The sequence below is a fragment of the Eublepharis macularius genome, chromosome 1 (genome assembly GCF_028583425.1).
Source record: "Eublepharis macularius isolate TG4126 chromosome 1, MPM_Emac_v1.0, whole genome shotgun sequence".
Lineage (NCBI taxonomy): Eukaryota > Metazoa > Chordata > Lepidosauria > Squamata > Eublepharidae > Eublepharis > Eublepharis macularius.
The window spans coordinates 147,926,430-147,948,032 of record NC_072790.1 but is presented as its reverse complement, the minus strand read 5'-3'; the positions used below and the strand labels follow the sequence as shown (position 1 = coordinate 147,948,032).

At 42.3% G+C, this 21,603-nt stretch overlaps 1 protein-coding gene across 3 annotated transcripts in view; it reads left to right on the top strand.

The window, feature by feature from the left end:
* Positions 1-11,863: 11,863 nt before the first annotated feature.
* SIPA1L2 (signal induced proliferation associated 1 like 2) overlaps positions 11,864-21,603 on the top strand; it is a 137,622-nt gene continuing 127,882 nt past the window's right edge. For all 3 annotated transcript variants that reach the window (XM_054988074.1, XM_054988065.1, XM_054988055.1), the window contains exon 1: positions 11,864-12,023. The gene's annotated coding sequence lies outside the window, so the exon portion shown is untranslated. The remainder of the gene's footprint in view (positions 12,024-21,603) is intronic.

Here is a 21,603-nt window from a genome sequence, read left to right as displayed (position 1 = left end):
CAGAAAGAATAAAAGCCCATCTTATTCAACTGGACGTCTGGTCTGCAGTAACAGATGAAAAACCAACTGGAGATCCTCAGAGGGAAGCCAAATGGGTCAAGCAAGACAATAAGGCAAGATCTATTATCATTAATGCTTTAAGTGATAAACAATTGATAAGAGTAATTCATGAGCCCACTTCTAGACAAATGTGGACGTCTCTTCTAGAAATAAACTGTCAAGAATCAATTAAAACTAAAATTTTGCTAATGAGGCAATTGTATCGGATTGAGATGAAGCCACAGGAAAAACTAAAAGATCATATTGCAAATTTCATGGAATTAACACAGAAATTAAGATCCCTTGGAAAGGAGATCCAGGATGAGGATCTAGCTATAATTTTGCTGTCTAGTCTTCCTCAATCTTATGCAAGCATTGTACATGTTTTGGAAATGAGAGAAAATTTAAGCTTAAACTATGTACTTGCAAGACTGCAAGAGGAAAGTTTTAGCAAACTGGATCATATAAGTGAGCCAAGAGAGCTAGCTTTAAGAGTCAGTTCAAGAAGGGATTTCTCCTGCAGCGTCTGCAGAAAGAAAGGACATTTAAAGGAAGACTGTTGGTTTCGTGATTCACAGAGAGTAATCAAGCCGCCACGAGGGATGGGAACAAAAGGCTTTAGGAATGCTAATGCAGCCATTAAGTCACCTAATGCCGATGGTCAAAGGAAAAGCAGATCTGATAAGAATTGTTTAAATGTTGGTAAAAATGATCAAAGCATATGCAAATGGGCAATTGACAGTGCGTGTACTAACCATCTTTGCAACAACGAGAAGTTTTTTTATGAGATGAAAGAAAGCCACGACAAATTGTATACGGCAAATGGAGAGGCTTTAACAGCTCGGGGACAAGGGACCATATCTGCATGTTGTGCGCTACCCAGTGGCCAAACTAGAGAAGTGCAGATCACTGATTGTCTATACGTACCTGAAGTTAAATCTAATTTAATATCGGTTTCTGCAATGGCCAAAAGAGGAATTGAGACTGTATTCAAAGGAGAGAAATGTTTTATTAGCAATGAAGGTGAATTAATTGCACAAGGCACATTAGAGGATGGCCTGTATATGCTGGATTGCTCTGAAGGCGCAGTGAATTTAATTGAAAAGTGCACTCACAAGAATTGTACTAGTCTTATCCATAGAAGGCTTGGACACGCTAATATGGATTATATATATCAGCTTGAAAGGCAGAATCTGACTAATGATTTGCAAATGAGAAAATGTCCTGATGCAGAGAAATGTGTTTGCTGTATTCAAGCCAAAGGCACAAGACCTTCTTTCACCAAACAGAGTGAGAAGCAGACGACAAGACCACTGGAGCTGATTCACAGTGATGTCTGTGGACCCATGGGAACAGAAACACCCAGTGGAAGTAAGTACTTTCTGACTTTTACTGATGATTTTTCAAGATTTACTGTGATTTACCTGCTCAAGGAAAAGAGCCAAGTACTGGAAAAATTCAAGATGTACCTAGCAATGGTGCAGAACAGATTCCAGAGAAAACCAATGGCTATCCGCACAGACAATGGAGGCGAGTACGCGGGGAAGGAGATGACAAGCTTCCTAGCAGCTGAAGGAATAGAGCATCACCTGACCGTGCCATACACCCCCGAACTCAACGGGATAGCAGAGAGGAAAAATCGTTCTCTCACAGAAATGTGCAGGAGCATGCTGCAAGAAGCACAGCTACCTCAAAAATATTGGGGAGAAGCTATCAACACTGCTGCCTATCTGCAGAACATGCTACCTACAAAGGGTGCAAGCAGCACACCATTTGAACTGTGGTACAACCGCAAGCCCAATGTAAGGCATCTGAGAGTGTTTGGATCAAAAGCCTACACTTATGTTCCGAAGGAAAAGAGGTCTAAGATGGATCCCAGAACAGAAGCAGGCATATTTGTTGGATATGCACTGGGATGCAAGGGATATCGAATCCTCAACCCAGAGACAGACACGGTGAAGATCCGCCATGTGGTGCACATTGATGAAGAAGAAAAGGCAAGCAAGCCTGACACCAGAGAGTCTACACCAAAGGAAGCTGATGCAGCATAGCAGCCAGAAATTGTGCAACTCTGGGACCTGACTGAGACGCAAGAGACACCTGCAGAGCCCACAGAAAGAGAAGGGGAAGCAGAGCCAAGTGTCAGACGCTCAGACAGAACAAACAAAGGAGTTCCACCACTGAAATTCTCTTACCTGGCAAAAACAGAAACTGTACCAGAACCTTCTAGCTGGGAAGACTATGATGAAACCTTCGCACCAGTAGTGAAACACACTTCAGTAAGAACACTACTGAGCATAGCAGCCGCAAGGAAGATGCATGTGGAGCATCTGGATGTGAAAACTGCGTTTCTCCATGGAGAGCTGGAAGAAGACGTGTATATGACACAGCCTCCTGGATTTGAACAGTCCAAAGACAGAGGACTTGTATGCAAACTGCAGAAGAGCATTTATGGACTAAAACAGGCTGCAAGAGCCTGGAAACAGAAACTGAATCAAATGCTCATCAAAGAAGGATTCAAGCAAGGCGGGGCAGAACGCTGCCTGTACTCAAGAAAGAAAGACAACAAATGGACTTTTATTCTGATTTTTGTAGATGATATTCTTCTTTGTTATGAAGATCAACAAGATTGTGATGAAATAATTCAGCACCTGAACCAAGAGGTTGAAGTAAAGCGTCTTGGAAATGTCAGCTTTTACCTTGGAGTTCAAATAGAGCGAGAGGAAGATGGAAGCTATCTTCTCAATCAAAAGCAAAAGATCATGGATTTCCTAGACTACATGGACATGAAAGATGGAAAACCAATATGTACTCCAATGGAAACAGATTTCCTGAAACAAAATGGAAACAATGAACCTCTGAGAAACATCAAAGTATACAGAGAAGCAAATGGAAAATTGCTCTACATAAGTACAGTGACCAAACCTGACATAGCAGCAGCAGTTGGAATACTGTGCAGGAAAAATGCATCACCAAGTGTGAATGACTGGCAAGCAGTCAAAAGACTGGCAAGATACCTGAGAGGTACTGCACAACTGAAGCTCAAGCTACCAGCAAGTGACAATCCCAGACTAGTGGGATTCATGGACGCTGACTGGGCAGAAGACATCACAGACAGAAAGTCTACCAGTGGACGAGTATTCTTTTATGGTGGAGGAGCAATCAGTTGGACAAGCAGAAAGCAAGACCTAGTAGCGGTATCAACTACAGAAGCTGAATACATATCAGCAGCAGAAGCATGCCAAGAACTCAAGTGGATTCTACAACTATTAGAAGACTTTGGGATAAATGAACCCAAACCTATACAACTCTTTGAAGATAATCAATCTTGCATAAAGCTTGCAAATACAGAAAGAATTGGATCAAGAACCAAGCACATTGACATAAAGAATCACATTGTGAGAGATATGCAAGAAGAAGGGCTTGTTGAGCTACAGTACTGCCCTACAGAAGAAATAATAGCAGACATCCTCACCAAGCCACTTGCCAAAGAGAAATTTCAAAGTCTACGAGAAAGACTGAACTTTGTGGACTTTGTACACTAGACATTGAGAAGGGGTGTTAGAAATAACAATGTCTGGTGTACTGCAGCAGCAAGAAGTAAGAAGAGCCTACCATGCAGGGGGCAGCAAGGATCACTTAGTTAGGACAGTGAGAGTACCACCTCTCTTGTTTCCTGGGGGTCATTTCCTTGTCTTGTCTCCTATTGGGCTAAACAGGGCAATATCCTGCTTCTTCTCTCTCCTGCCACATTTCTTCTCTGTCTCTGCAAGATGTAGTCAGATAGCTAGGATCTATCTCTCCCTTTCCCTCAAGTATGTAACTTCCTCAAATAAAGCTTTTGCCTCTCTGACCAGCTCGGCGTTTAATTCCGCAGCGTAGTTTAACACTCGCTCTAACAGATCAACAGGTGTATAGCGTCTAGCTCACATGAGATGATGGTATCACTTTACTCTGCTCTGGTTAGACATTTGGAGGACTGTCTTCAGTTTTGGGCACCACAGTTTAAGAAGGGAGTTGACAAGCTGGAACAAGTCCAAAGGAGGGCAACAAAGATGTTGAGGGGCCTGGGGACCAAGTCTTAAGAGGAAAGATTGAAGGAGCTGGAGAGGAGGTGACTGAGAGGTGATATAATAACTCTCTTCAAGTATTTGAATGGCTGTCACAGAGGATGGAATAGAGTTATTTTCTGTTGCCCCAAAGCCAGGATTGGACCAGAAAAAATGAGTTCAAATTAAAGCAGACGAGTTTTCTGCTAAATATTAGGAAGAACTTCCTGACAGTTGGAGTGGTTCCTTGGTGGAAAAGGCTTCCTCGCGAGGTGGTGGGCTCTCCTTCCTTGGAGATATTTAAGAAGAGGTCGTCATCTGACAGCAATGATGATTCTGTGACTTAAATGGACACAGATCAGAAGAGGGAGTGCATGAAAAGATAAGCCAGTGCTTGGGTCTCCTGACCAGATTGGCCAGAGATCTTGGAGGTTTTTTTTGCCTTCCTCTGGGCATACAGCAGGGGTCACTGAGGGAGCTGAGAGGGTGGGGGAGATACATATGAATTTCCTGTGGTGTCCAGGGGGGTGGACTAGATGATCATTGGTGTCCCTTCCATATCAATGTTTCTAAGGATGACATATTCTGTGTAGTTCCATGATTATATTCTCAGATAAAGTGAGGTTGTAATTTGAATTGGAGCTGGTGTAGGTGGTAGGCTTCTTAACCTTTCTACTTGTGATTTGTTTTTTCTGAAAATGCTCCTTGTTTTGAGGTCCACAGAAGAAAAATATGGGTACCTGAAAACTAAACCTAAGAGGTAGTTCTACACCTAAGCCTTACTCTTAAATAAATGTGTATAGGATTGCAGCCTAGGATGAATGAAAGCAGCCAAGTCCATAATAAACACTCTTTCAGAGACAAATTGTAGAAAAAAGAAAGGACATTTAGGTATTGAGATTCATCAGGACACAGAGATTTCTTCCTATAAGAATATTACAGGTGGAAAAAAATCTACCAGAGCTCAGAGGATCTAATGCCTTTTAATGTCTCTTTGCAGAAAGGCAAAAAACAAAACCTGATTGCAGATTCACTAGAAAGAATGGATTTATGGTGCTCACATGTCTGTATTCAAAAAGGGTAATCCAATGTTAATATAACCATCTAACATTTCCATTGATCTTAGTCAATGGTTGTTGAAGACAGGATTGCTAAAGTAGGGTATACTTGCTGAAAATAGACTGTATGAAAATAACTGAGACTTTTAATAAAACTGAACAAGTTAGTTTCAGGCCAAATAGAAGAACACACAGCACAGCTACAGATCCAGTCCCAATGAGAACATGTATAAAACTGCAAATAATATTTCAGCAGTGCTAAAATATGATAGACAAGAGTAAAGAAAAAACTGCCAAAAGTGTTCATGTTAAAAAGCAGCAGCAGCAGAGATTTCCCTTGTCTTGTCGACACCAGCAGTAAGGACACCTAGTGGTGAAGAGAGCAATAACAGGCTAGTCCTTAAGACAATATGTATTATTATACATATAAAACTACATAATAAAATGATTTGAAAGAACTTGTGTTGCAAAATGGTATAAGAAATTAGAGTCTATGATTCCAAAAGAAACATATGCTAACAAATCTATCTGAGAATTCTAAATACTTTAAAAAAAATTCGCGTCCTGGATTTTGGGGTCTGGTTTAGTGTTGCAAATTACAGTAAGTATGGAATTAGCAACTTGTAACACTTCTCAGTCATTTCTAAGAAGGCCAGTGACAGACTATAGAGAAAACCCAACAGCCAGAATGTTTTACAGGCACTGTGTCAGACTCAGGATGGGGCAGAGAGCCTGCACAAAAGCAGGAAATGTACTTTCAGTGGGTTTGTATGAACAATCGTTAACAGGTGAAAGCACTATCTAAGGAAGGATTCTCACATTCCACTACCATGCAAAACTATTTATTTATATTTATTTTTAAAGCATGTACCCTCCTTTCTGGCATAGAAAGGTATTTAATACATTAAAACTGTGATTATGCATGCTCAACCATATATGCAGCGCACACATGTGAACTGATAATTTCTGGTAATAAAGTTGCTAGTAAACCATCCAGCTTTCTGTACCATAATATTGGTATGTTTGAAACAACTGGTGTGCATGTGTTCATGAATGTGTCTATTTGTACAATATATGTACCATGTACCACAAATACATATGCACATTTAACTCCACCCTGAATGTATACTTTCTGACAGAACACCTGGGTTTGCTTACTTACAGTGCCATCCTAAGAACACTTTTCTAGAAGTAAGCCACATTGAACAGACTCGAGTAGGATTCTGAGCAGATCTGCTTAGGATTCCACTGTTCATTGTCCAACACAAGGGCATCTTAATAATAATAAAAAAAATGAATTGCACTTTCACAGTGGGGAGGTGTTATGAACATGTTAAAACTAAGTTAAACATCATGGATTTAATAAACACTGAAATCAGGAATTAAATCAGACTGTGATTGTTGAATCACCTTTCGACTAAGGTGAAAATTAATGCTCTGTTGAGTATTTGGAACAATCCTGAACATGTGGTATTTTACTGTTTTCACTGTGTCTGCCTGGTCTTTTCTATAAGAAGCTTGGCAGTAAAAGTGAAATTTACAAGACAGATGAATTCTTGTAAATGTCAGCATATTGTTGGTTTCCAAGAACTGGGGTTACTAAATGGATGATGTCCATGCCTAACTAGGAAGGAGAGCAATCTGAGGGGAAAGCCACATGCTCACGCAAATGTGTAATGAAACAGTAATGGGTTTCTGTCATAAAAAACAGCTTTGGAAAGTGTGATTTTGAGCAGAGAAGCAGCAGTATTTTATTTAATCATTTATATCCTTTCTCCCCAGTGGAGACCCAAAGCGATTTACATCATTATCCCTTCCTCTGTTTTTATCGTCATCACAACTCTGTGAGGTAGATTGGCCTGAGAATGTGTGCCTAGCTCAAGGTCACCGAGCAAGCTTCCATGGTAAAATGAGGATTTGAGACTGGGTCTCTTAGAGCCAAGCTACAAGTGATGCCCGACACAGGTTGGACAATCGTCAGCTTCCCTCAAGTTTTGATGGGAAATGTAGGCATCCTTGTTTTACAGCTTGGCTCTCCATTACGGCTGCAAGACCAAGATGCCTACATTTCCCATCAAAACTTGAGGGAAGCTGATGAGTTTCCAACCTGTGTCAGGCATCACTTGTAGCTTAGCTCTGAGATCCTACTTTAACACTCTAGCCATTACATTGCATGCATGCACGTGTTGTGTCTACTTGCTGCTTTTTGCACCAACTCTACCCAATCCTGTTAGCTTTACCCTCCCATGTTCTAGATGTATATTTATAAATAATGCATTTGGATTTCCATGTGGGAGAAAAAACTGTGCTGTGTGGTGCTGAACACAAGGCTTAACCAGTCCCCTCACATTTAAAACTGCTGCTTCTCAAAGCTGCTTTTCAGGACAAAAACTGGGAGCTTCCAACATGCATTTACATGCAAACCTTGTTTGTCCCAGTAATGTGGTTATGATTCACAGAGCATTTTTCAAGGATCAGAAGGGTGGGTGGATGCGAGGGCAGTAACTTGACCAGTATCATGTTGCTTTTCACATGCACTTTTGCAAATTCTTTTCTCAGAAAAGGGGGGGGGGGGTTAGCAGACAAATTCCACTTGTATGTCAAAGGAACCACAGCCTTTTTCATTGTAAGGAGCACTCACAGAGGGGCTGAAGAAAAGGAAGCCTCTCCTCATTACTCTTTTCCCTCTCATTAATATAGTAATTTTATTCATTCATTCAGGTATTAAAATCAAAAGCCATAATGGGCAACACCGCAGCAGAATCACTTAAAAATCCTTTTAGAGCATGCAGAAATTTTAGTTCCCCTTCCCCCCCCCCCGGATTATACCAGTTTGATTTTATGATTTTTTAAAAATATGCTACTTAAAAAGACAAATGCACAGTCTTTCCATAGAGCATTAGGTGTGCAAAATCTTTCAGATCACTCTTTCCCATTAGAGTATATTGCACTCCTTTAATTTTTAAGAGGAATAGCAGGACTAATTGTTGCATTTGCACTCTCCACTGCATACATCAACATTTGTAAAAATGACTCGAAGCCTGTTCTCATGATGACTACAGTGTGGCATGTGCACTTTGCGGTCATGTGATGATATCCTTTATTTCATCTTGCTGTTTCTGATGCCAGGTACTTAATTCCTTCAGAGTGGAATGGCTGGCTGGCTGTTGTGTTCCGAGTACTGTTCCATTGGCAATGAGCAACCCCCCCTCCCCCGTCTATGCCTTTCCATTAACTTCTTTCTAGCATAAAAAGTATATTTCTAGTATATCTACATCCCAACAGTAAAATGGTACAGTAGTTAAATCTTCTGGACATTCTGAAATGTGGAGAGACTCATTATTTTTATTTCTATTTTTATTTTTACTTCGTTTATACCCTGCTTTTCTCCGCAATGGGGACATGAAGTGGCTTACTTCATTCTTCTCTCCTCCCCCTCTCACAACAACCTTGTGAGGTAGGTTAGGCTAAGAGTACGTAGCTAGCTCAAGTACACCCAATATTTATTTATTTATTTATACTCCACCTTTCTCACTGAGACTCAAGACAGATGACTGAAAAGATGGGTGATTGCAAAGACAAAATACAGCTAACTGGAGGAATTTTTACTTTTTAAAAGTGGACATCAAAGGATGTGCCCTGGGCTGGTTTAAATCATTTCTTATGGAATGGCATCAAACAGTTGCCATCAGAGATCAGCTATCTCCAGAATGGGAACTATCTTGTGGGGTTCTGCAGGGCGCAATCTTATCTCCCATGTTATTCAACTTTTACATAAAACCTTTAGGAGAACTCATTCGCAGCTGCATATTGTCACCAATATGCAGATGACACCCAACTCTATATCTCGCTATTTGGGTCCCCACAGGATGCAGTAGAAATCTCAGATCGCTGCCTGACAGCCATGGGGAAATGGCTGAAAAATAACAAATTGAAATTGAACCCAGACAAGACTGAGGTGATTCCTGTTGGGAAGGCAGAAATGTTTAAAGACATTGTACTCCCCACTTTCGATGGAGTTCGTCTGACACTTGTAGACTCGGTTAAGAGTCTAGGGGTTATCCTGGATCCAGTACTACTACTAGAAAAACAAATTCAGGCAGCAGCAAAATGCTTATTAAATCTCACTCTAGCCTGGAAGATGGCTTCTTACCTCTACACGGCTGACCTGGCCACTTGGATCCATGCTAAGGTAACGTCAAGACTTGACTTTTGTAATACACCATCCAAATTAACTAGAAGACTCCAATTGGTGCAAAATGCTGCAGCATGACTGCTATCAGGAGTGAGCAGGAGCATGAACATCACTCCCATCCTACAGTCACTCCATTGGTTACCTATCAGTTACCATGCTCAATTCAAGGTATTGGTTATTACGTACAAAGCTCTTCACGGCCTTAGTCCGGCATACCTACATGACTGCCTCTCTCCCTATGTCCCTCCACAGCAGCTTCTGAACAAGGTGTCTTGCAGGTGCCAGCCTGCACATGGGCAAAATCAACAGCAGCCCGCACACAGGCTTTTTCTGTGGTGGCCCCTATCCTATGGAATGGCCTGCCTGAGGAGGTCAAGAGAGCCCCCCACTCTCCTGGCTTTCTGCAAACGATACAAAACCGAATGATTCAAAAAGGCTTTTTACTCAGATAGGAGGGAAGTATTGTAGGGGGGGGGGTCTCAGATACTGCTAATGAGTTAGGGACCATAGACTTCACCACTATGTTGCCTTGCATATTATCTGTTGCTTTGAATATGTACTCCTCTATACTACCTGTTCTTTATGTTATCCAATGTCAGTCCTAGAAATAATTATGTTCTGTTTCAGCAGTTCTTCAACTCTGTATTGGATCCTTGCTAATGCTATGTCTTTGTAAAATTCTGTGATGCTGTTTATGGAAATGTCCTTGATGCTGTATGGAAATGACCTTAACACTGATTGTACTAATCTCACACTATGTAATTCACCTTGAGTCTCAGTGAGAAAGACGGTCTATAAATGACATAAATAAATAAATTAAAAAAATAAAACAGGGCAGTTTTCACTTATCTTTAAAATAGTGTGATACTCACAGAAGGCTGCTGGCTTCCTTGCGTGATTTTGACGCCATCTGTTTACAAAATGCCACAAAAACGCCATCATCTCTGCCTGCCTATGGATGGCGTCAAAAATTGTGCGAGGAAGCTGGCAGCCTTCTGTGAGTATTGCGCTATTTTAAAGACGTGTGAACAGCGCTGTTCTTGTCAGAGGTGATCTTACTGTTGGATTTGATGGACATGTAAATTGCATTTTTTTTCTTTATGGGGAAAATGCCATAAAATAAGAATTCAGTCTGTAGTGGCATGTTGATGTTTGTGTTGACAGGCTTTTGCTTACCTGCAGCCATTTGTTTTGATTCCCTGTTGCTGTGGTGGGTTTGCTATGGTTTGGGTGCTTTGAAATTTATTTTGGTGGGAGGACACACACATGGCCTGCTCTAGTAGTGTTCTCCAAACTATAGCGCCTTGCTGTGGAGTCGCCCAGGATCTTGAAAATGGAGACGTCACTGTAGCAGAACAGCATATTCAGCCTTGCGGCAAAGGGGTTAGTTTGGATCTAGAAGACTGGAAGATAATACAGTTTGGGAGGCAGGAAAGTTTTGTGATGTTTACTGATGAATATTTATTCACCTGTGCCTCAAGTATTTAATTTTGATCCTCTCTTTATGTTAATGCCTGACTGTTGTTCATGTAGAAAAGAATGAAAATGTGACAGACACACAGATGCAATTGTGAAAAGGCATTCTGGCCAAAGGCCGTTGGCATTACAGATCTATGGTGGCCCATGCCCTATGGAACGGTCTGCCTGAGGAGGTCAAGAGAGCCCTCACTCTCCTGGCTTTCCGCAACTGATGCAAAACCGAACTATTCAAAAAGGCTTTTTACTCAGATAGGAATATTGTAGGGAGGGGCTCACAAATGCTTCACCAATGAATTATGGACCATAGAATTCACCACTATGTTGCCTTACATATTATCTGCTGCTCATATATGTACTCCTATACTACCTGTGCTTCTGTTATCTAATGTCAGTCCTAGAATTGATTATGTTCTGTTTCAGCAATTATTCAACTCTGTACTGGATCCTTTCTAATGTTGCGTCTTTATAAAATCGTATGACGTTGTGGAAATGTCCTTGACACTGTATAGAAGTGTCCTTGACACTTTATGGCAATATCCTCTATACTGATTGTACTAATCTCATGCTATGTAATCCGCCTTGAGTCTCAGAAAGAAAGACAGACTATAAATGATATAAATAAATAAGTAAGAGTCACCAGAGATGGCTCGTAAATTGGCCATTGCCATCTAGAACCCGCTGCTTAGTCCAGGATTCCCGCTAGGCCCCTGTCTCCAGTGTAGATGCCTCCAGACGAAACTTTGGCAAGCCGCTCGCGCTGCCCAGGAAAGAGAAAGAGCGGCAGCGGCGGCTCCCTTCGGCCTGTATAAGGCAACCGAGACAATTACAAGGAACAGCAGAAGGTGGAACTGCCGCTGGTAGGCGGGGCGCTGCTTTCTGAAAGGCACTCCCTGAGTCCAATGGGGCACTGGGATGCCCCCAAGGGGGGAGGCCGAAACCAATGAGGAGCTAGAGAGGAGTTTCTGGGCTGAGGGAGGCGGGCGGCGAATCTGGTGTTTTCTCTCCCCCTCCCTCTCTGCTTAGCCGGCGGCTGAGACGGACTGAGCCAGCTCTCGCCTGCGCTGAGGAAAGAGGGCCGGGAGTGCGCCCTGACCGGCCAGCCAGTTTGGAGAGGCGTTTGAGAGCGGAGGTCTCGGACGGGGCCAATGCAGGGGACCTTTCGCGGGAGGCAGCCCGACTCCGCGGATGGGGCGTGTGAAGAAGGTGGGAGCGGAAGAGCGGGTGGCCCCCGCGCTGGGGTGGCTGCCCCCGGGGCGTGTGTGGCGTGGGGTTTGGAGGGTGGACGGGGCGCGCTCGGGAGGAGGGGAGGGGGCTCTGCTGCGCTGTACTCCGCTCCCCTCAGCGAGGGGGAGAGGGAGCGAGCCTCGCCGGGCGCCCAGACTGAGACTTGGAGGCAGCCGGGAAGGCTTCAGAGCCCTCGGCAACTCTTCGTGGGGTGGGGGCGCCCTCCTGAGGGGGAGGAAGGGGGCGCTTTTGTCTTTATTCGGAGAGGGGGGCGAGCAGGAGGGGAGTCTCCGGGCGGGGTTGCTGGGAGCAGACGGAGCCCCGCTTGACAGGCTGTGTCTGTGGCTGAGCGTCAGTTTGCCAGCGAGGGTCAAGGTGGAAAGTTGGAGGTGATTCTTTTGGGGGGCGAACAGGGGCCGGCGAGGGGAGTCGGGGGGGGTTGCCGCCTTGCCTGCCTCGCCTGCCTCGGGAATGTCTGAATGGGCTCCCTCAGTGGGTGGAAATGGCCGGGGGGGGGAGGGGGAGGTAGGAATTCGCGTCCCTCCGACTTAGACTTGCATAGCTTTATGCTTGATTTACTGACGCGAGGCATCACTTTTAAAAACCTGCGGGTTAAATTATTTCGTTAGGGTTTTTTCACCCTGTAGGGGAGGAATTTAAGCTCGACGGCTGATACAGTTGGATTGCACATGTGTCTTAAACTGGCTTATCAAGTTTTCTTTGTAACTTTAAAAAGAATGATGAACTCTTGGCGTGTGTATTAATTTCTGGAATTTCTGTGTGTGTGTGTGTGTGTGAGAGAGAGAGAGAGAGAGAAGTAAGTCTCATTCAGGAAGGAAGAAAAGGAGAGAATCCCTCACCTTTCTTGCATCTGAGAACAGACTGAAGTGCATCATTTGGGAACAAGTGGATGCATTTATTGTCTGGCCTAAATAAACAATTTTTCAGAAAGAAAGGGAAATGATTTTGTTTTGTTAGAAGTGTATAGGTGGCTCCCTGCTTCTGCACCCACCACCTTTTTAATGTAAAGAATAGCCACCAGTTCATTTAAAAACTTTTTCTTTGTTGGAACCTTGGTGTGCTGTGTTAAGATAAAATGCACAGGGTGGTGTCATTGGTTTGATGGAATGATTTTATGTTCCTTAATACATTTTTGCACAACTTTCATTAGAAAGAATTTCTACTCTTGTTACGTAGCTAGCTCCAGCCTAGCTTTGACAAAAGACCACTCTGAAGTTGATAATTATCAGATGCATCTATTTACATATAAAGTGAGTTTGAAAGCTGCATTATTAATATTTGATGGAGGATCATTTGGAATTCTGGGAGTCTTTGACTGTATCACTGCAGGGTGTTTGTAGAGTAAAACATTTATTTGTATTCATTGTAAAGACTCATGTAAATTGTCCTTTACCCAATTCTTGCAAGCAATTCTCATTTCTAAATGTTAACACTAGATGGCTTTCTTGTATCATTTAGAAAACACAGCATTTCTAAACTGTCTTCTGACTTTATTAGATTAGCATGTGCATTTTTATTATAAAATTTTACCATTTTATCTGTTACTTCTGTTTTATTTGTTACAAAGTCAATTGATCAAACAAAATTTAAGACCTTCCCTTCCTGCCTGTCTGTTTTGATATTCTGTTTACCAAAATACTATCTTTGTTTTCATGTATGCTTGGTATTCCTATAATTCTATGTTAATCAGATGATCAGAAAAAACTTTAGCCTTTTTTTTAAACAAAGAGGACTGGATTGTATCAATTGAGGGCCATGTAATAATTGGATATATGTATCAAGTAGTCCAAATACATATTGAGATTGTTTCATATATTCTGTTTTTGGATTGGTCTGGTATAACTTTTACTGTAATAACATTCTCTTTTGCTTGTTGTCATAAATTGTGCTGGCCAAAATACCATTTAATTCATGCTTCATTTGCTTACAAAGTTAATAAAGTTGTATTTTGCATATTGTTTATGGAAATGTCCTTGATACTGTATGGAAATGTACTTGATACGGATTGCACTAATCTCATACTGTGTAATCTGCCTTGAGTCTCAGTGAGAAAGGTGGACTATAAATGACATAAATAAAAAGTAAATAGTATAAAAATGAGCGAAGAGCATCAGTTTGGCCAGTGTATGCATGTCTGCTGAAGGCAAAGATGGTGGGGGAGATGTGCCTTGTACTAAGTGACCGGTGCAAATGGTGTTGGCACCCAGTTATCTCAATTTTTATATGAGCAGAGTATGAGTAATGGCTTAACCTGTTTAGTTGTGTTTGGTTCCTTTATTTCTGCTTAATTTATGTTTTGGAGGATAAAAATATTTGCTTCCAAAGACACATTTCCCCCAAGACTGCAGCTGCAATAATAGGATTAACATGTAAGGATGCTGCATTTGGATTTGGAAGGGATTGTGGACTCAACTCATCTCAGCAGCAGTGCAGGATTCTGTAGAATGTGGAGGCTTTTCCCACCCTGTTTTCTGAACTGTAGCTGGTGGAAGAAAACATGAGATGTGTGATAAATTAAAGCAAATGTCTAACATTACCTATTAAGACTGATAAATCATTGTGCAGCATTATGGATATTTAAACTTCAATTAGCCTTCAAAACAGTTGGCTTATAATTCATGTAATGCTCATTTAAATTAAACATAATCCTGGCAAAGTCTCTATATTCATGAACTGATGGAAGTTCTCTTGGTAGCTGTCTTTTATTGTTTTGAGGCTGATATGAAAGAAGAGGAGGAATGAGATAATGGATTGATGCTGTTTTGGTCACATTTTACAGGTGGTCTAAGCCATAATTATCTTGATGTGAGACACTTCCATCTTCCATTGCTTCTAATGCCCTGAGCCCAAAAAGTATTTCACTGGAAGAAAGTTTTGTTGATTTTAATGACATATTTACTAGGAAGTGTCATTATTGACCTTAATTACTTTCAAGTGCAGAGCTATACCCTGATCTGAGTAAATATTTGTTTTTGGCTTGTTTATTCAGACTATTCAAGTTGTTTCTTTCCCAGTAATATTAGGGAATGGCCTTGTAGTTTCTTATTTCTCACACATGAGAGGAGAGTTTGACAACAATTGTATTTGTCTTGAAATGCGTGTACAAATAAGAGATGTAGATTGTCACTGCTGCTGTTGCTTGCTATTTCCCACATTAGTCAATTATGCCCTTGAATGAAATAAATGTTGACAACTTAAAATGAAATTGTCATGATAGATGGTACTTTCTCTGTTTGATTCAGTTTCCGTTTAAAATGTACTTATGTATCTCCTTAGACCTAACCAGAATTTACTGTGCAACCTGGCTATTCAGTAGACATCATTACATTAAGTCTAAGTGATTACATTCTGTGTGTAAATGCTACTTTTTTTGCTGTACATTGCAAAAGTATTTTAGTACATTTTTATGCATAAAATTTAGTTATACTTGTTCATTAAATTTACCTGAATTTTGACCAGTGGTAGGCAAGGACTTTATATGAATACTTTGTTCGACTACTGTAGAAGAGATTCAGAATGGTGGATTACATTTGTATGTTACTAATTTATTTTAAATTATTTATGGCCCACTTTTTGCTTTCCTGTGACACTGACGCAACAACAGCATCCCAGTGATGGGATAATTGCAGGAACAGTTGTATAAATAAAACTCTGCTGTTATTGTTATTCCAAACCACTCAATAACAAGACATATGGGACACAGGCATTCCAAGACAGGCATTTCAAAGCATGCTGCAGATGCATCCAGGCGATTGTCTCAGAGCTGAAGAGCTGCTATCAGTTGCTGTTTTTTAAACCAAATGCTCTTACTCCATAATACTGGGCAGATATGTACACCTGCTCTTTTCATGGATTAATTACCATTATAGTGATAAGGCTCTTAAGGTAGGAAGTGGGGTATTTATTTAGATTTTTTTCTGTATTTCCAGGGGAACCTGCCCAAGGCAGCTTACAAAATTAAAAGTATTAATTGAAACTAGCATAAAAAACCTAGCAACAGCATAGAACGTAATATAGAACGTAGCTGCTTAAAATGAATAACTGTTTTCAGGCTTAAGCTACACTATAAAAATGGTGTTAAAAGATCAACTCCTTAATTAAAAGCCTGGGTAAGCAGAAGTGTTTTGGCTTGGTGCCTAAAATAGAGCAGTGTAGGTGCCAGGTGAAACTCAAGGGTAAGGACATTATATAGATAAGGTGCCATTACTGAAAAAAAAAAACTATTTCTCTTGTTGATCCCTCACCTCTGATAGCAGTGGTACAGAGAGCAGGGCTTCAGAGGAAAAATTTAACTGGCTATTCTGAATTTCTGTAATGGAGTAATTTAAAGCACAGTATGGGGACAGGACTGCTGAAACCCACAAAAGCATCTCCCTGTCCTCAGTTGTTTCTCTCCCATGAGGCTATTGTCCAGTGTCAGGGGATGGTAGTTTGGGGAAGGTTAATATGGATGTGAGAGAAAGATTCAGTAAACTCTTCCTGTTTGTTTGTTTATATCCCTCTTTTTCTTTGGCGTGGCTAGAGTGGCAGACTAGGATCTGGGTGACCCAGATTCAATTCCCTGCTCTGCCATGGAAACTCACTGGGTGACCTTGGGTCAGTGACAGACTCTCAGCCTAATCCACCTCACGGGGTTAGTTGTGGGGGGGAAATGGAGGAGAAAATGGTGTAAGCTGTTTGGGGTCCCAGTTGGGGGGAAAGGTGGGGTATAAATGAAATAAAATAAGTAAAATAAAAATAAATGGGGACGCAAAGCACCTTACAACACCATGTTAACTCTCCTCCATTTTCCCCTCAGAATAACAACCCTGTGCTGTAGATTAGACTAGGAGAAAGTAAGTGACTGGGCCACTGCCACCCAGTGACAGTAAAGCAATATTCCATCATACTTCTATGAAAACTCTCTTTGTTCTTTAAACATCAGTAAAGAGAAGTGCTCCCCAAACAAACAGTTGGATGATACAGTTCTGGTATGATTTAAAGTAGATGATAGGAGTGTACTGATTGCAGCTGAATACCCAAAGTATGTGAGTTGAATAGACGAAGTGGCAGAGGCTACTATCAGTTGCAAGCAACAGGCCCAGGAGTGAATATGGTAGCATAAGGGAAAGGATGGCAGAGCTATTTCTGAGAAGCTAGAAAGGAAGAAGAGGAGAGAAAGATCATAAAGGGCAGAAGCCACCAGTAGAGATGGCTGGCCTACAACCCAGTTTCAGAGACTTTGTGACCCACTTTTGGGTTCTGATCCACAGGTTGGCAAACACTGCTACAGGGGAAAGGAGCAAAGAAGTGTGTGAAAGCTGGTTGGCTAGGTAGGATGTAGAATATGTAACCAATAGAGAAGAACTTGCATTGATCTTAAACTTGAAAACAGGAGACTTGCATATGCACACTCCTGTAATACATGCATTAATTGTCTAGTAATGCTGTTGCTAGCCTCTTTCCACTTTAGAGTGAAAACTATAACATTTTTACATTGGGACTGTAATTAAAGAAATGCAGAAATTATGCCCAAAGCTAATGGTTTTTCTTTAAAATAGTAAAAGAAAATTTCTAGAACATGGATTTAGGTATTGCTTCAAGCAACTGTGATTGCAGTGGAAGTGCATTGCTTCACCTTGTCTCTGTCGAATAAGTATTTTGGAATCTTGACCAGTGGACTGTTGTATATTATTAATCCTACCAGTTTTAGGGAAAATTCTTTTTGCATTCAGGGTTGTAGATTCTAAAGAGACAACGATCTCTTAACAGTGAAATCCAAGTTACTCCAGTCTAAGCCCATTAATTTCAATGGATTTAGACTGGTGGTTCAGGTCCGCCAGCCAAGTTTACTTGGCCTAGACTGGTTCCAACCCCTCGGCATCCTGGTATTTAAACTTCAATTAGCCTTCAAAACAGGTATATCGAAAGATATTGGAGGACCAGTGGTCTTTGGTGTACAACAGATCCATCACAACAACGTTGCATCCATGTGTAGAAAAGGGACTCTTCCTTTAAATGGCTCCTCTGTTGATGTAACAAACATAACAAACCAAGATACAAAATCAATTCCAGGGCCAACAAGCTGCTGATAAAATCAAAATCCAAGTAGAAGTTGAAAAGAAAACTGATGACTTAGAAATTAGAGTTAGTTCCCAGCGAATGTAATAAGAACACACATGCATTTGCTCTTAAATATTAAAGGAGGCAGTTTAAAGCTACTTTTTGGTTTTCCATGCACTGAACAGATACTACTTATTCTGCAGCCTCTCCCCCCTTCTTTCATATACTATCATATTATTAGTTGCTAGACGGCTCCCCCCACTTCATTTTTGTTGCAAAGGGCAAGGGCAAAGTGAGAATATGAGAAGCTAGAAAGCTTAACTTGTGTACACCACATAATAAATATTTATTTTGAATGTATTTGTCGTAGCCTTGGTCTTACCTTCCTGGCAGGTGAACTTTTCTCTCATGCACATGCTCCTGCTGGGTGCAATGATTTTACTTAAGTAAGTGATGTTCTTGTACCTGGCAGGCGTGTGCCTGCTGCACGCTAGCCCAACTCCAACTCCATTTTCTGTGTTGTGAATGATAGTGATGATGCTGGGATTGCACCAGCCCAATAGTGATTGTGCTAAAAACCATCTCCTTGTGGCCCTGAAACACTCCTGTTCCTTCAGTTTCCCTTCCCTTCCTGAGAGTTGTAATACTACAATGCAACTCTTGAAAGACAAGAGAAAAGGCCCTTTAAGGGGGTGGGGGGAATGTGCTTTTTTTCAAAGCAGAACTTAGCTTCAACACCCCCCCTCCCCCAAACAATCAAGGATTGTCTACATGGACATGTCTTTCCCCAGCCACTCTGCAGATTGCCCCTGTGAAATGATTTTAAATCACTTTTTTTCCATCTTGGGGGGAAAGCACAAGGAATGAGATGAATTGTGTTCAGAATGAGCATGATGCCATGTGGATGTTCCCCTTTGAAGTGTGGGCTTCCTGCTTTTCCCCATGTGGCAAGAGCATAGAAATACCTGGATTTCGAAGAGAGATTAAATACTTCCTGGAAACATAACCAAATCACTCCAACTGCAACATAGTTCCTATATTTTGTTAAAGGGAATGATGAAGTGTAACTGTTTTATATTAACAGGTACTTTGAACTCAAAGAGAGTAATGAAATACTAAATCAAAAAGAGCCCAGTAGCACCTTTAAGACTAACCAACTTTATTGTAACATAAGCTTTCGAGAATCACAGTTCTCTTTGTCAGATGCATGGAGGGCAAGAAGAAACTGGTCAGATATATAGGTGGAGAGGGGAGGGAGGAGTAGATGCAAACAGTAGCTTCTGATATGGAGATCAGTTTGCTTCTGTTAAGGAAGTCAGTTACCTCTGATACTGAGATATCCATTCATAGTCTCTATTCAATCCCAGCCTGACTGAGTCAAATTTACATACTCAGCAGCTTCCCGTTGGATTTTGTTTTTGAAAGGTTTCTGTTGAACTACAGTGACCTTTAAGTCCTTGATGGAATGTCCTGGTAGATTGAAGTGTTCTCCCACTGGTTTCTGGATGTTGCCATTTTTAATGTCAGATTTGTGTCCATTTATTCTTTTGCGCAGAGATTGGCTGGTTTTGTCCAATGTACAGAGCAGATGGACATTGTTGGCACATGAGGGCATATATCACATTGGAGGATGAGCAGTTGTAAGAGCCGGAGACAGTGTAGTTGACGCCATTGGGTCCTGTAATTGTATTTCCTGGGTAGATATAAGGGCAGAGCTGGCATCTGGGTCTGTTGCAGGGCCTGGTACCTGTGCTGGTGACTCTGCTAGCCGATTCATGATTGTAAGTGAGAAGTCGTTTCAGGTTGGGGGGCTGTCTGTAGGCAAGGAGAGGTCTTCCACCCAGGGCTTCTGAGAGAGAGGCATCATTTTCCAAGATGGGTTGTAGATCACTGATGATACATTGGATGGGTTTGAGCTGGGAGCTATAGGTGACAACCAGTGGTGTTCTGTTGTTAGTTCCTTTAGGTTTGTCCTGGAGCAGACTGTTTCTGGGTACTAGTCTGGCCCTGTTGATTCGTTTCCTCACTTCATTTGGTGGGTACTGTAGTCCCAAAAATGCTTGTTGTAAATCTCTTAAGTGGGAGTCCCGATCAAGAGCACCGATGCTGTAATTCGTACAAGTAGGATGACATGAACACAGTTCAGTGCAGCATCCGGGGCGAAAGGATTTGGGGTATTTGTTTGTCAGGAGCGAACAGACATAGCAGCTGCTTGCGGTCTGTAGTGATGAGGAAGGTCCGGCCGTAGAGGTGATCGTGGAACTTCTTTATGCCTGATATGATGGCCAGGGCTTCCTTGTCTATCTGGGCATAGCTGCGCTCCGCAGCTGACAGTGTCCTAGAGAAGTAGGTGATAGGCACTTCTCGCCCGTTGGTCATCCTGTGGCTGAGGACAGCCCCAGTGCCATATGGTGAGGCATTGCAGGCAAGAACAAGCGGCTTCCTTTCATCATAGTGTGTTAGGACACTCCCAGATGACAGCAGGTCTTTTACTGCTTCTAATGCTGTGGGTTCTTTTCGGCCCCAGACCCGGGGGGCAGAGGAATCGAGGAGTTGGTGCAGCGGTTCTGCGACTGATGCTTTGTGCGGTAAGAAGGTGTAGTAGAAGTTGAGAAGACCCAGGAATGATTGCAGTTCCTTCTTTGATCCAGGAGGTGGTATGCTGCGGATAGCCTGGACCTCAGCTGGTGTGGGACGGATGCCGGCTGCGTCGATGAGGAACCCCAGGAACTCCACTTGTGGAACCCCAAACTGGCATTTTTCTCGCTTTGTAGTTTGCTGAGGACAGTTCGGAGGCGCTCAGTAAGTTCGCTGCCGGAGCCTCATGCAATCAAGACATGATCAAAATATGGGATGATGCCTGGGATTCCCTGGAGAAGACCTTCCATGATGCTCTGGAAGATCCCTGGTGCCACGTTGACCCCGAACTGCAGCCTTTGAACGCACCCCTATGCGTCATAATTGTTTGGGCTTCTGCTGTGGCATCGTCCACAAGTAGCTGCTGGTAAGCTTGGGCAAGTTCAAGTTTTTCTAAGACCTTACCCCCCTGGAGAAACACCAGGAGATGGCTCACGACAGGCACTGGGTAGTCATGTCGCTGCAGGGCTTTGTTCACTGTGCATTTATAGTCCGCACAAATTCTGACTACTCCATTTGGCTTGAGCGGCGTTACTATAGGAGTTCCTCATTTTGCGTGGGAAACCGGCTCCAGGACTCCTTGCTTGATCAGATGGTCCAGTTCCTCATCTATTTTAGGCTTGAGTTTGAACGGGACCTGGTGAGGCTTAAGGCGGATGGGCGCCATGGCTGGGTTGAGGTCAAAAGATATTGGAGGACCAGTGTATGTTCCTAGGGAGCCATCAAAGACCTCTGGAAACTCACTGCACATGGATACAACGTTGTTGTGATGGATCTGTTGTACACCAGAGACCAGGATGCCGAGGGGTTGGAACCAGTCTAGGCCAAGTAAACTTGGCTGGCGGCCCTGAACCACCAC